General features: G+C 39.5%; 1 long non-coding RNA gene across 4 annotated transcripts in view; it reads right to left on the reverse strand.

The window, feature by feature from the left end:
- The window catches only part of LOC108295980, a 155,589-nt gene that overhangs the window by 45,216 nt on the left and 97,627 nt on the right, over window positions 1-12,746 (reverse strand). For 2 of the 4 annotated variants that reach the window (XR_005198343.1, XR_001821695.2), the window contains exon 5: window positions 2,379-2,548. The exons of 1 other annotated variant lie outside the window; for it this stretch is intronic. This is a non-coding gene — a long non-coding RNA (uncharacterized LOC108295980). The remainder of the gene's footprint in view (window positions 1-2,378; window positions 2,549-12,746) is intronic. One more of the 4 variants, XR_005198341.1, reaches the window with a different exon arrangement.

Here is a 12,746-nt window from a genome sequence, read left to right on the forward strand (position 1 = left end):
AAAAAAAAAAAAAAAAAAAAAATTAAAAAGCAGAGGGAAACCAACCACTCAGGCACATTGTATGTTAAGTTTCTCCCTCTAGTTCCATTTGACTTTTTTTTTCATGCACTGAAGTAGACTCTGAAATAACACATAGAAATAAAACCTGGGTCTGAAAAGTTATCTTAAAACATTTTCCTCAAGACATTTTTATGATGTTCAGAATTATTAATTTTTTTCAAAAGAAACGCACATGCTCCTGTTGCTTCCTTCCTGAGCATAGCTTTGCATTCCTCTTCATCTTTCCCCCCTTCTGAATCTATTTATTGCTTGTTGTTCTTGGCTCTTTCTCACTTTCCATTTTTCATGATTAGTTCTTTATGATCATGTGTTTCCTTTTCTTCTCCCCGCTGTGGCTGCCAGCCCAGTTGTTCTCTCCGGGCCCTCGAGTTTCCCTTCACTAATGAAACAAGAGCTGCTTCCCTCCCTGGCTTTTGCCATCCAGCTGTTTCCTTTTTAAAATATAAACTCATCTTTATTCAGTGAAGTTCCTGGGCAAACCTGACTCCTTTTGCAGAAGAGTTGATAATAACCTGAGGGATTAAAAAGGTTTTAGGAGGAACGCATATCTGGAAAACTTGGGAGTGGGTGGAAGGAGGGTCGGTAGAAAATGAAATTCATTTTTGAAAGATTCTGAGAAAAAAAACAAAAAACATTTTCCTTAATGTTTTAATCCTCCTCAGCAGCTCATGTGGCAGCTTGGCCTTGAGCATTCTCCTGAAGTCCATCCACCTCTTCCTGGCAAATTTCACCTGCCACCTTGCCTGCTTAGCATTTCTTGGCCTCTGAGAAAGTAGCCTAGCTAACACCACAAACCTGGATTGTATATGATTAGGTGGTGAAAAGGTGCCAACCTGAAGTGCAGCCTGCCAAGTCAAGTCAATTTACTGTGATGCTTTGACTGTGCAAGCAGGTCTTAATCCCTCTTTAATCTCCCGTGTGCCCTTGACATCATTGAAATTAGTGGCAAAGCTAATGTCATCAGATGAACCCTGGTCACTCTTTCAGAGAAGGTTCCCTGAACAAAACAACCTGTTTACTTCTTAAGCTTTCAAATCCCCCAAATATTTCAAGAAAAATGAATTAGCCCACAGTTATCATCTTACCAAAACAGAGTGACTAATTCTTTCTCAGTATTATAACTGATAAGACCTCCTATGACTTGGAATTTATATTCTACCCAAGCATCAGTTGAGCTTGTTATAGTTAAGACTAGATTGATTAGATAAAGGGGTTTCCTAGGAGCTCTAGCTGCTCTGAGTTTTAGGGAAAGTTTTTCTTTTAAATCTGAAAATCCCTACCTTCTCTGAAAACATTTGTTCTGTTATAAAATTTCCAATGGAATCATTTTTCACCAGAAAACTAGAGAAACAAAAGAAAAAAAAAGGAAAGAGAAGAAAAATAAAAAGTATTTATCAGGTGATATAATCTCACCTGAAAATAATTATCAAGCAAGATAAAAATCAGCATCTCCACTGGACAGAAATGGGATTATAACAATCTGGTATACGCTAGTACCTCACCATTTACAAAACACTTTCTCACATACATAAAAAAAAAAAAAAAAATATATATAGAAAATAGAAAATATATAGAAGACTGCACACACACACACACACACACACACACACACACACACACTCTATCACTTGAACTTCATAGTAACCCATAAGGTAGGGAGATAGAAAGTTAGAGTTCTTTGATGACAAGCCTCAAATGTCCCAAAATAAAGATTTTCTTAGAACTCAGCTCAAATCAGAATGTATATCCTGGGTACTTGCAGCATGAGGGTTCTCTTCTATGGGGACTTCTCTGAAGATTCTCCTGTCTTAGAAGGAAAAGAACCTGCAAGGAGAGGTCTGATCTTGACTCATATTTTATTCTCCTATCAACTCTGGTAAAAATAATTCCAGAATCTCCTCAGTAAGGAAGAGCCACCCCATTTCCTGTCCTTATGCATGGTTTCAGACCTACTGTCTATGAGCCCAGGAAGAATCCCATAGATGTGAGACCTACCAGGAAAGGAGGGCAGGAAGATCTTGGGTCCTGAAAAATAAAGCTTGCTTGATTTTGATATGAATACCTGCCCCCCACCCTACCATGTGTTCCAGCTGGAATTGTAGCTCCGAATTCTTCCTGACCCCTGGCTTCCGTTGCCTGGCTGACCTTTCAACATCATCTGTGCCTGCTCTTTCCCTCCCTGGCTCTGACTCATAACACATCTCATTGCAACCATTGGACTCTGAGACATTGTCCCCGAGGTAGATCCTGACCTCTGGATTCTGTTTGTCCCTCTGCCCTCCAGAGAAATGTTGGCATGAGGTTCCCTTTAACCTTACCTGCCCACAGCTCCTCCCAATCTTGTCCTCGGGCCAGGAGCAGGGCAAGATATGAGTCCCAGGGTCTGTGTACTCACAGCAGCTGTGCCCGAAGATTAAGCTATGAGAAGTCAGGCAGGCTGGGAAGAGTGAACTGCTAATCTCTCTAGTTGCACTCCAAACTTTGACCTCTGTAAATCCAACCAAGGAAAGTGTGGTGAGAGCTCTAAAACTTGGTCCCAGCAATTCCTCCTTGGAATTTATCAAGGGGAAAGAATGTAACAAAAAGATATTTCTCAATCATCTCTATGTCATCAATGACAATATTTAATTTTCTGTTTTTAGGTTGAGAGTAATCTTTAAATACACTAATGTGTAATTTAAGATTGATCTTCCCAAAATTATTTTAAAAATGCCACTCCTCATTGTTACCATTTTTTATAAGCAACAAGAAAAAAATAGAGAAGGGCTTGATACATGAACACAGATGGATTTAGAATGAAGCTAATGAAGCTTGAGCTTCAACTCTTATGCAGATTCCTTCCAATGTCTTGGGAGGGACCCTAGCAATTTTGTTTCACTTTTATTATATATATATATATATTTAAAAGCCCTAAAAATTGTATACTCTTCAGGCCCCACAAAACCTGGACCCCTCTCCCAGCAAGTAAATTATGGATTCATGCCAAGTGAAGGTCAAATGATGATTCAGCATGCTGTGTGGACCAAAGCTTTGCAGCAGTTTAAATAAAGAAAAGTGTTAAAGAACCTGTCTTATACATCACAAGGAAATATAGGCATACTAAAATCGAAACATCGTCAGCATTTCAGTTGAAACAACATTAATGCCGTGAGTAGCAATTTAATGTTAGCAAACCATCGTCCATCACGTTAAGTCAGTGTTGTTAATTTGAATATTGAGTTTGTCATTTTGTTTGAATTCAATCTGTAAATTTGTACCGGATTTGCAATTGTTTCAGAGCCATAAATTTCAGGAATATATGCCTACTTTCAAGTTTGCATATAGTCTAGGAATATTAGACTATGAAATCATTTAAATTCAGAAGAAAGAAAGAAGGAAGGAAGGGAGGAAGGGAGGGAGGGAGGGGAGGAAGGGAGGGAGAAAGAAAAAAGGGAAGGAGAGAAGGAGGTAGGGAATAAAGGAAAGAAGAAAGGAAGGAGGGAAGGAAGGAGGGAAGGAGGGAGGAGGGAAGGAAGGAGGGAGGAAGGAAGGAGGGAGGAAGGAAGGAGGGAAAAGGATGGGAGGGAGGAAGGAATGAAGGAGAAGGGAGGGAGAGAAGGAAGGAAAGAAGAAAGGAGGGGAGAAAGGATGGAAGGGAAGGAGGGGGGGAGGAAGGGAGGGAAGAAAGAAGATAATTCCATCAAGAACCCCCCATGACAACAACATTGTAGCCCAGGGATCCAAGATTTTTCAGCCGCCTCTAGGTCTAACTTTCAAAACCTAGCCTAATCTATCTTCAATGCTGCACAACAAGACCTTTCCCAAGCAGGAGAATTTATTCGCTCAACAAATATTTCTGATGCAATTTTGTGTGCAGAGCACTATGCTTTAGTCTGTGAAATTTGGTTTATTATTTGCTTTAGCTGCCAAGAAGGATGAGAGGGAGAACACACATTCTCAAGGTAAAAACACACATATCTAAATAAAAATAATCTCATTTATGTAATCATTACAAATGTTTATAGCAGTTCAGATAATATGTGATGGCTGGTAAGGTGCTTAAGATTATGTTTTTCTTTAAGATTAAAATAACTTTGGGATTTTTTGCCACATTAGTGCCAGGAAATGTTTCATCCTCTGTATTCCAATTGGCATGCTCTTGAACCAACTCCCTCCACAGTTTAACTTCAGAGCTACTCTGGGGAAACAAACTAATTTTTAATATTGGGCTAAGCAAAACATAATTAGGAAGGCAAATTTCTTGGGGGGAAAGTCATATGGGATATTCCCAAGCCAATTTATATGATTTTGCAACAACCATTGTTTGAGTTTTCCACTGCATCTCTCCCCTTTACAGGTAATCATGAGTTGCTTGTAATTAAATAATCTCAGGTAACTGACAGCAAGATCATCCCCCTAAGAATTGCTTCCCAGGTCTTGTAACAAGGCTAGATTTTTATATCTACCACCATTTTTGCTGCTCTGCTTCAAACATGAGCAGATATAAGAACTTCTCTCTTTGATCTGGGAGGGAGAAATATTCTGATTTATATCTACAACTACCTCTAGACCCAACAGCTGAATTTTGCTTTTTTGATCACTCCATCCCATCCCTAAATGAATGGACCCAGAAATGAAAGGGCATTGGGCTACTATTGATTCAAAGAATAGAAGAGCTGTATAGTACCTGAGCAATGGTCATGTCCAACTAGCTCCAAAGAGATTCAATAAGATTGTAAGTACTCCTTTGTCTACTTTGAGAACAGCCTTGTTAGGCCCTCCATACCTGAACGTTTATTCAGATATCAAATTTAGAAATAAACATTCAGGTATGGAGGAAAGGAAGAAATTCCTTCTTTTGAATATCTTCTTTATAAAAGGTATTAGCCTAACAACTATATCATTCAAGGAAATATACTTCTTATTCATATACTGTTTCTTTTTTCAGAAAGAACACTGATCAATCAATCTCCTCAGGGATGCAATTCTTGATTCCCACCTATTTCAATAAGGGAATAGGTATGAAAAGGAAAAATTATGTTGCACTAAAATGCCCTGGGATTTTAAACTCCAGAGAAGAAGAATTCTATGTTTAGATTCGGTCAAATTATTTATCCTTTTATAAGTCAACAATTTCCATTTGGGATCACTGGCTGCCATCTACCTGTTTACCCAGGGTTTAAATTCAAAGATACAAAATCGAACAGGCCTTAGGTTTACCATACAAAATGAGAGAAAAATGACCACTGAGAGCTAGTTTATGACACTCAATTTTAACCTACTGTTTTGTTTCCTGACACAGGTCTATCTCGCTGATGTCTGCCCCACACCCATAACCCCATATCTAGGACATGAGCAGAGACAAATCTTCAGGAATTATAATAAATAAAAGGAGTTTTTTTTTTAATAAAAGAAAAAAAGAGTAAAGCTACAGTTCCAGGAAATCTGAATGTAAATTACAATGTAAATGAGAGTTTCTCATTATTCCTTTTTTAAGGATATCACTCCACTTAAATTGTAGATTTAGATGTAGATGTTACACACACACACATACACACATACACACACACAAGCACACAAGTATACGGGTAGGGACATGATGGGAGAGAGATGTATTTCATTCCTTTCTCCTAGAAGGTCAAAGTGCTGTAATATAAGAATTTAAAATCATAAAATGCCGGTGCAGTAAAGAAGAGTATAGGAGGTATACTGTACAAGCAACTAAAAGTGAGGAGAGAAAGAGAACAAAATTCAATTCTGTTTCAATCACTTAGCAGCTATGTGATCTTGGGCAAGACCCTCTTGTTATTTGCTGCTGAGAGCACAGTTGTCAACACTAAATGGCTTAATAGAACTAAAGCACTGTGTTTGGTATATAGTAGGTACTCAATAGATGACAGGTAGTTTATTATCACTATTACCATAGGGGGAGTCTGGGGTATACCTGATTAGCTAACTTATATTCAGGCTCTGTCTGCTCCACTTCAAAATAAAGGTTTGTGAGGTGCAACAGGTGGCCATCAATAGGCTGTTATATCTTCATGATACTTTGCAACTGTTTTGATTTTTTTTTCCTAAACAGACTCTTTTTTAAGGCCTACTTTACCATCTCCCTAACCTGCCCTCCTCCTGGACCCCCTCTCCACACACACAATTCACCATTTAATTGCCTTGTTGCTTTAGCTTCCTGGAAACAGAGCCATGGAGCTCAATATAGCTCTGTCCTTCCCAACAAGCAACCCTTTAGAGGAGCTAAATTGCCTTGCTTTTTTACTCCTTACCAAAACTTGATCTCAAGCTTTATAAAAGAGAAAAACTAAAGGCCTTCTACCATAGAATGTTTAGCAATTGACATGTTGTCCGTTGCTTGAGAGGTTTTGTGTACCAGCACTTAATCCTTGTTTCAGTGACAACCCCTGTAGGGAAATTTGAGTCCTGTACACGAGTTCTTCATTTATTTCTGAGCCAAGATAATTCTAGGATTACCACTTAGAAAATGGGGAGAACAGACTTTTGCACAGTTACCAGCCAGACGGTATTGAACAAAAGAGGCATGTAGACTACCTTTTCGGTGACAAGGTTAGGGATAGGTATTGTGGTTAAATCCCATTAGCAAGAACATTCCACTCATTAAGTGAATACCAGAATGTGAACCAAGAAGCCTTCCTCTTCCCCACCCCGCCCCACCCCCATTTCTTCTTCTCCTAATGGCATGCTCCTTCAATACAGGGGATTCCGTGCCCAGGAAATGCCTCTCCAGAGTAAATCACAGAGTACTCCCATGCCAAGGTCGCTCCAAATCCAGCGCACATTGCCTAGGACACTTGCCATTCTCCAAAAATCTACCAGTATACACGATTCGTAAGCCGACTCTCTCTTATTTCTTGGGTGACCTTTAGGGTTCGTAAAGTATTCCTTTGTGTTAAAGCAAACACAAACTATTCTGGGAGCATAGTTCAAGAATTTAAAGATTCTATTAATCTGATGTTGTTATTGAGAAGAGGAAACAGGAGTGCCTTTGTTTCCCGAATGACCACAGGCCTCTAAAAAGTGGCCCACAGTGTTGGCGTTTGCATCTCAAGTTGCAGGCATCTCTGTATGGAGTGGGACTTCAGTGTAACTAACTCCCAGACATTAAAAGGGGTAGGGAAGGAACAGAAAGCTGGGCAAACCCGAAGCAGGTGGCAGCATGGCAAACCAAAGCCCTGCTCCTGGACCTCCCTGCATTCCAAAGAGCAGTTTAAAATAATGATTGGTAAATGCAGATTTCACTGCACAATATATGCATGTAAGAAACCTGCACTTGTACCCTCTAAATGTATAAAAATAAAATTTTAAAAAAATCCAGATCGAGGGATTGCTTGTAAATACTACCTTGGAACAGCAGTTCATGAGACATGTCACAGTGTCCTCCCTCACTTTGGATATTCACATGAAAGAATACATTTTATTTGATAGGTCAAAATGGGAAAGATAAATAAATAAATGTTTCAAAACTAAAGGTCCTAAGCAGAACATAGCAAAAGGGAAAACACACACACACACACACACACACACACACACACACACACACACACACACAACTGAACAACAACGTGCAATCAAAGGAGAAAGAAAAAAATCTTACACAGATGAAAATATAAAAATTAGTGTAATTCAGAAATAGCATTCTGTGTGCCTACTGTGGATGACGCATTGAGAGTCCAGGACAGAAAAAAAGAAGTAAGATTTAGCTCCTGTCTCCCAAGCATTTGCCTTTTATTAGGAAAGAATAAATCAAGTATAGAAATATCTATGATACAGGCTGAATATAATAAATGCCCCAAGAGGAAGAGCACATCTAGCTTGGCTGAGAAAGAGGTATTTAGAACTAAAAATAGCTCCACGGACAGGGTAGCATTTGAAATGGGCGTAAAATTTAAAAAAAAAAAAAAAAAAGCAAAGAAACGTAGCTTTAAAAAATGATGGAACAAACATTTTGGTTGAAGAAATGAAATGAGCTAAAATAGGGAAGCAGAGAGATGTAAAGAATTTAGAGGAAAATAAGAAATATTCTGTATTGAGCATAGTATATTTAGGAGTTTAGCGGGAGATAAAACAAAAAGACGTGGGTGGCTTGAAAAAAAGTAGTTTACCTTGGGTTCAGGAGAAACCTAGTTACTGACAGTTTTTGAGCCCTGAAATAATGTGATCAGAGATAATTATTATTAAGAAGAATACAGTAGTAGGCAAAGATATATAGAATTATTTTTGGAGCAGAGACTCTGGCTTAAGGAGGAGCCACTCACTCATTCCTTCATTCAACAGAAATTAATTAAATACTTACCCTGTGCCAGTCCGAAGTCCAATCTATTCTAGCTGGGGGGCAAAGCTCATTGTTGATGAACTATACATTTTAAAAGCAGAATCTATAGGATTTGGGAACTTACAGAAGAAAGTGGGCAAGTGAGGTGGACTCCAAGTTTCAGGGCCAAAACCAGTCGCAGAACGGGATGGAGTGGGTTAGGTACAGAAATAGAAAAGTCAGGATGGGAGATGATCCAAAGGTGGAGACAGAGCTGGAGTGGGAGCAGGTGTCGATTCCTACTTCACAAAGCTCACTCTACACTCCCCTGCAGCCAGCAGCTGGATGTGATTGACAGAAAGAGCAATCTTGGCAGAGGAAAGAGAAAAAGAGAAGTCAGAGCTTAAAGAATGCCCATATCAAAAAAGAAAAGCCTTAGGGATAGCAGAGGGAAAGACAGCGTGAAAGGAGAAGTTGATGTTTTTTGAATGTTCTAGAACAGGGATCCCCAGTCCCAGCCAGCTGACCAGTACCCATCTGTGGCCTGTTAGGAATCAGGCCTCTTCCTATGAGATCAGCAGCGGCATTAGGTTCTCACAGGAGCCAACCCCTACTGCAATCTGCTCATGCCAGGGATCTAGGTTGTGTGCTCCTTATAGAATCTAATGCCTGATGATCTGAGGTGGAACAGTTTCATCCCAAAACCATCCCCTCCACCCTGTCCATGGAAAAATCCTCCTCCATGAAACTGGTTCCCAGTGCCAAAAGGTTGGAAACCACTGTTCTAGAAGACAGAAAGGGTCGAACAGTGAGAAATTTAAAATTTTAAACTATTGCTGATGAAAGTGTAAAAGTCCAAAAAAAAAAAAAAAAATCTAGCCAAGTTCAAAGTGTTAGGAATCGATCCAGGAGGTCCCACTTCAGCAGATATAATACGGCAGTCTCCCCTTGTCCTTGAGGAGTACCCTGAGTGGATTCCTGAAACTGAAGACAGCACTGAGCCCTGTACATACTATGCACAGATTTCTCTTCTTCACAGTTTCATGGATACTATATTCATTCTTATTGTAGATCTCAGCAATATCAGGATACTTTTTTTTCTTATTAAGTCCAGAACTTTCACCGTTTTATTTAGCAGAAGCACTTTGTGGCTTCTCTTTGGCATATCCAAATTGCCAGCATCACTATTCTTGCACTATGAGGCCATTCTTTGTGAAATAAGAATTACTTGAACACAAGCACTGTGACAATCATTCTGATAACTGGGATGGCTACTAAGTGACTAAGGGAAGGGGTGGGCATACAGCATGGATCCACTGGACAAAGCGGACAATTCACTGGCTAGGCGAGACAGAGCAGGATGGCAGAAGATTTCATCTACTCAGAACAATGTGAAATTCAAAACTTAGGAGCTGTGTATTTCTGGAATTTTCTACTTAATATTTTCAGACTGTGATTGACCACAGGTAGCTAAAACCATGAAAAGCAAAACTGCGGATAAGGGGAACTGCTGTACTAGGAATTGGTCAAAATTTATAAAGTTTTTTTTTTTTTTTGAGAAGGAGTCCCACTCTGTCACCCAGGGTGGAGTGCAGTGGCATGATCTCCACTCACTGCAACCTCCGCCTCCCGAGTTCAAGCAATTCTCTAGCCTCAGCCTCCCAAGTAGCTGGGATTACAGGTGTGGGCCACCACGCCCAGCTCATTTTTATATTTTTAGTAGAGAGGGGGTTTCACCATTTTGGTCAGGCTCGTCTCGAACTCTTGACCTCGTGATCTGCCCACCTCGGCCTCCCAAAGTGCTGAGATTATGGGTGTGAGCCACCATGCCTGGCCTTATAAAGCATTTGTTTTTCTTTCCCCCTTTCTCCTAGAAGGAAAAGGTACCAAATTCTAGTAGTCTTTATGAAGAAATGCTGCATAAATAAGTGTTAACAGCAAACAATGTATTACCCCCATGGTTCTCCATGATTCAATAACTTCTTGGAGGTTACAAGATCATGCATGCATCTTTCCCGCCATTTCTGGATTTGTATTAATAAATAACCCAAGTCAGTGAATTCCCTCTCTCTCTCCTACTATTGTTTCATATCTTCCTGAAGCAATGCTTTTTAAAAGATACATAGATACATAGATAGTTTGACTGTTTGATAGGAACATACCACACTTGAGTCTTCCCCTCATGAAACATGGAGGCAGAGTTTTGGCCAGAATTAAAATTGCTAAACTGTGTTTGAGGTTGACAGAGGAAGTGGTATGAAATTTACCAAGACAGGCTGGGGGTTGAAAAAAAATAATAATCCAGGTGGCTCACCTTTTCCTCCACTGGTTGCTTTTCCCCCTATGCACTGACGCCTGGGAGCTTATTTACTGAGTCAATTAACAAAAGATAACCTCCCACTGTGCAACCATCAATAAATCAATCGTGCTAATACTATCTTGGAATGTCCCCGACTATTGACTTTCATATTGTTTACATTAGCCACTTGAGAAAGCCAGAACCCTTGAGTCGGCTTGTTTGGGTGTTAATGGATTCTGGAGTAGCTATTAGTACATATAAGTCTCTTTACAAAATATTTAAGTTTCTCTGAGGTTCACCTGTGTTCTGAACATTGGCAGTGTACTCTCCTCCCTCCCCACACGATCCCACAGCACCGAGTTTGACGAATACTTAGGAAGGCAAACAATCATGATCAGTAATGGAACAGTCACTTAGGGCACACCTACTTCTTTGTGATTTGAATAATCTATTTCCACCCACCGAGCCCCACACTGTCAACCACCCTCAACAATCGGGGAATCAAGTTAATCTTCAATTATGTGAAAGAATTTCAGGCACGAGTGCAGCTCAAGTTACCAAGTAACTTACTGTTGTGAAAAGATTCATACAGCAAGCTGCCTACATTCAGGGCTTTTAATGATGTTCTTCCCCCAACAAGGTAAGAAAAATTTTTCCAACCAGTGGTAATCTACATGGGGAACCTCCAAAACTTCTAAAGGTATCTTTAAAATGAATGCAACAAAACCAACTCTTACTATATTTTCTCCATACATATTATAAAACACAAGGTTGAATATCATAATTATAAAGTTGGGTTTAGTGGGGGTTTTTTGTTGTTGTCATTAGCATTTCCTTCTTAATGGCATCAGAGTTACTTAGAGAACAGGTTTTCTCTTAGAGGTCACAACTGTGCTGCTTCCAGGCCAAGGTAGTTTGCTAAGGTGGTCTGTGCACAGCGTTTAAAAAGGAACGATGGGGGGTGGTGGTGGAGGGACACCATTCCTGGGACTACAGAAGGTTCAGATTTCAGTGCTGGCTGCAGAACTGGGCAAAGTTCACTGCTCCCTCTTCACGACATGCTACATACTTTTCAAGTTCCCACTTGCTTCTTAGAGAGGAAAAAATGTGGCCTCTGAGTTCAGGTTGCTAAGGACAAGCTGAGCCAATTTAACCATGCATTCCTTTTCTAAAAGATAGGCTGGGTTGTTGCTGTTTTTTCACTGTAAATACCAGAAAGTCTTGATCCTCCCCACTCTAAACAAATACTTTTGCTACAACTTTGAAGTCATCTATCTTCCACGGTGGGAAACCAAGGATTGCATTCAGTAGGCTTTTCCTGCCTAAATTTAGATAAAATTGAATAGTATTCTACTTCGTATCACATCTTCTTATAAGACGCTGAGCTTCGTTTTTCCTCTTGATAATGATGGGCATTTAAAATACATGACTACTGGATAATAAAACTCCCACTGTTCTAAGGCTTTCTTTTTTTTCTTTTTGTCTTTCTTTTTCTTTTTCTTTTTTTTTTGCTTTGACCTCATGATATATATATCTACTTAGGGTGTTTTGAAGAGAGTGAAGGAAACAGACAGGACTTTGAAAGGAAAAACAGACATCTAATTGGCTGTCTCTTGCCGACCCTCCAGTGACCCTGCACTGAATACCTCTAATGGACGTGTGTGATCTTGGAGCCTCTACTGCAATAAACAAGTTTTAGACTTTCAACTTATTTTTGCAGCAGAATTCTTTATTCTCCTTAAAATTGATTTTTAAAAAATGAATGAGCAAGGCATTAGCATAGGTATTAAACGCAAAGGGGTGAAACAGTTTTCCAATTTTATAAATATAACATTTTTAGAGGAATTCAGCTTCGTTGTGAATTTAGTTAATGTCAGTATGTCATTTTACATACTAAACAAAGTGGTTTTTTTTAATATGCAAAGTAAATATTTGCCTTCAAAGCAGTAGTTACTAAATCCAATGAGTTCAGAAAGTCAGTAAGGAGGCAATAATCTTAACTTCAAAAATTAATAACTCTCATGACATTGTGTATGTGAAACCTTGGGACTTCCGGTGCTGTAAACCATCTTTTGAGTCAAGCTAGAAAACAGTAAGAGTCAACTCAAATCCATTCATGCTTCA

The sequence above is a fragment of the Cebus imitator genome, unplaced genomic scaffold (assembly GCF_001604975.1).
Source record: "Cebus imitator isolate Cc_AM_T3 unplaced genomic scaffold, Cebus_imitator-1.0 Scaffold19, whole genome shotgun sequence".
Taxonomy (NCBI): Eukaryota; Metazoa; Chordata; class Mammalia; order Primates; family Cebidae; genus Cebus; species Cebus imitator.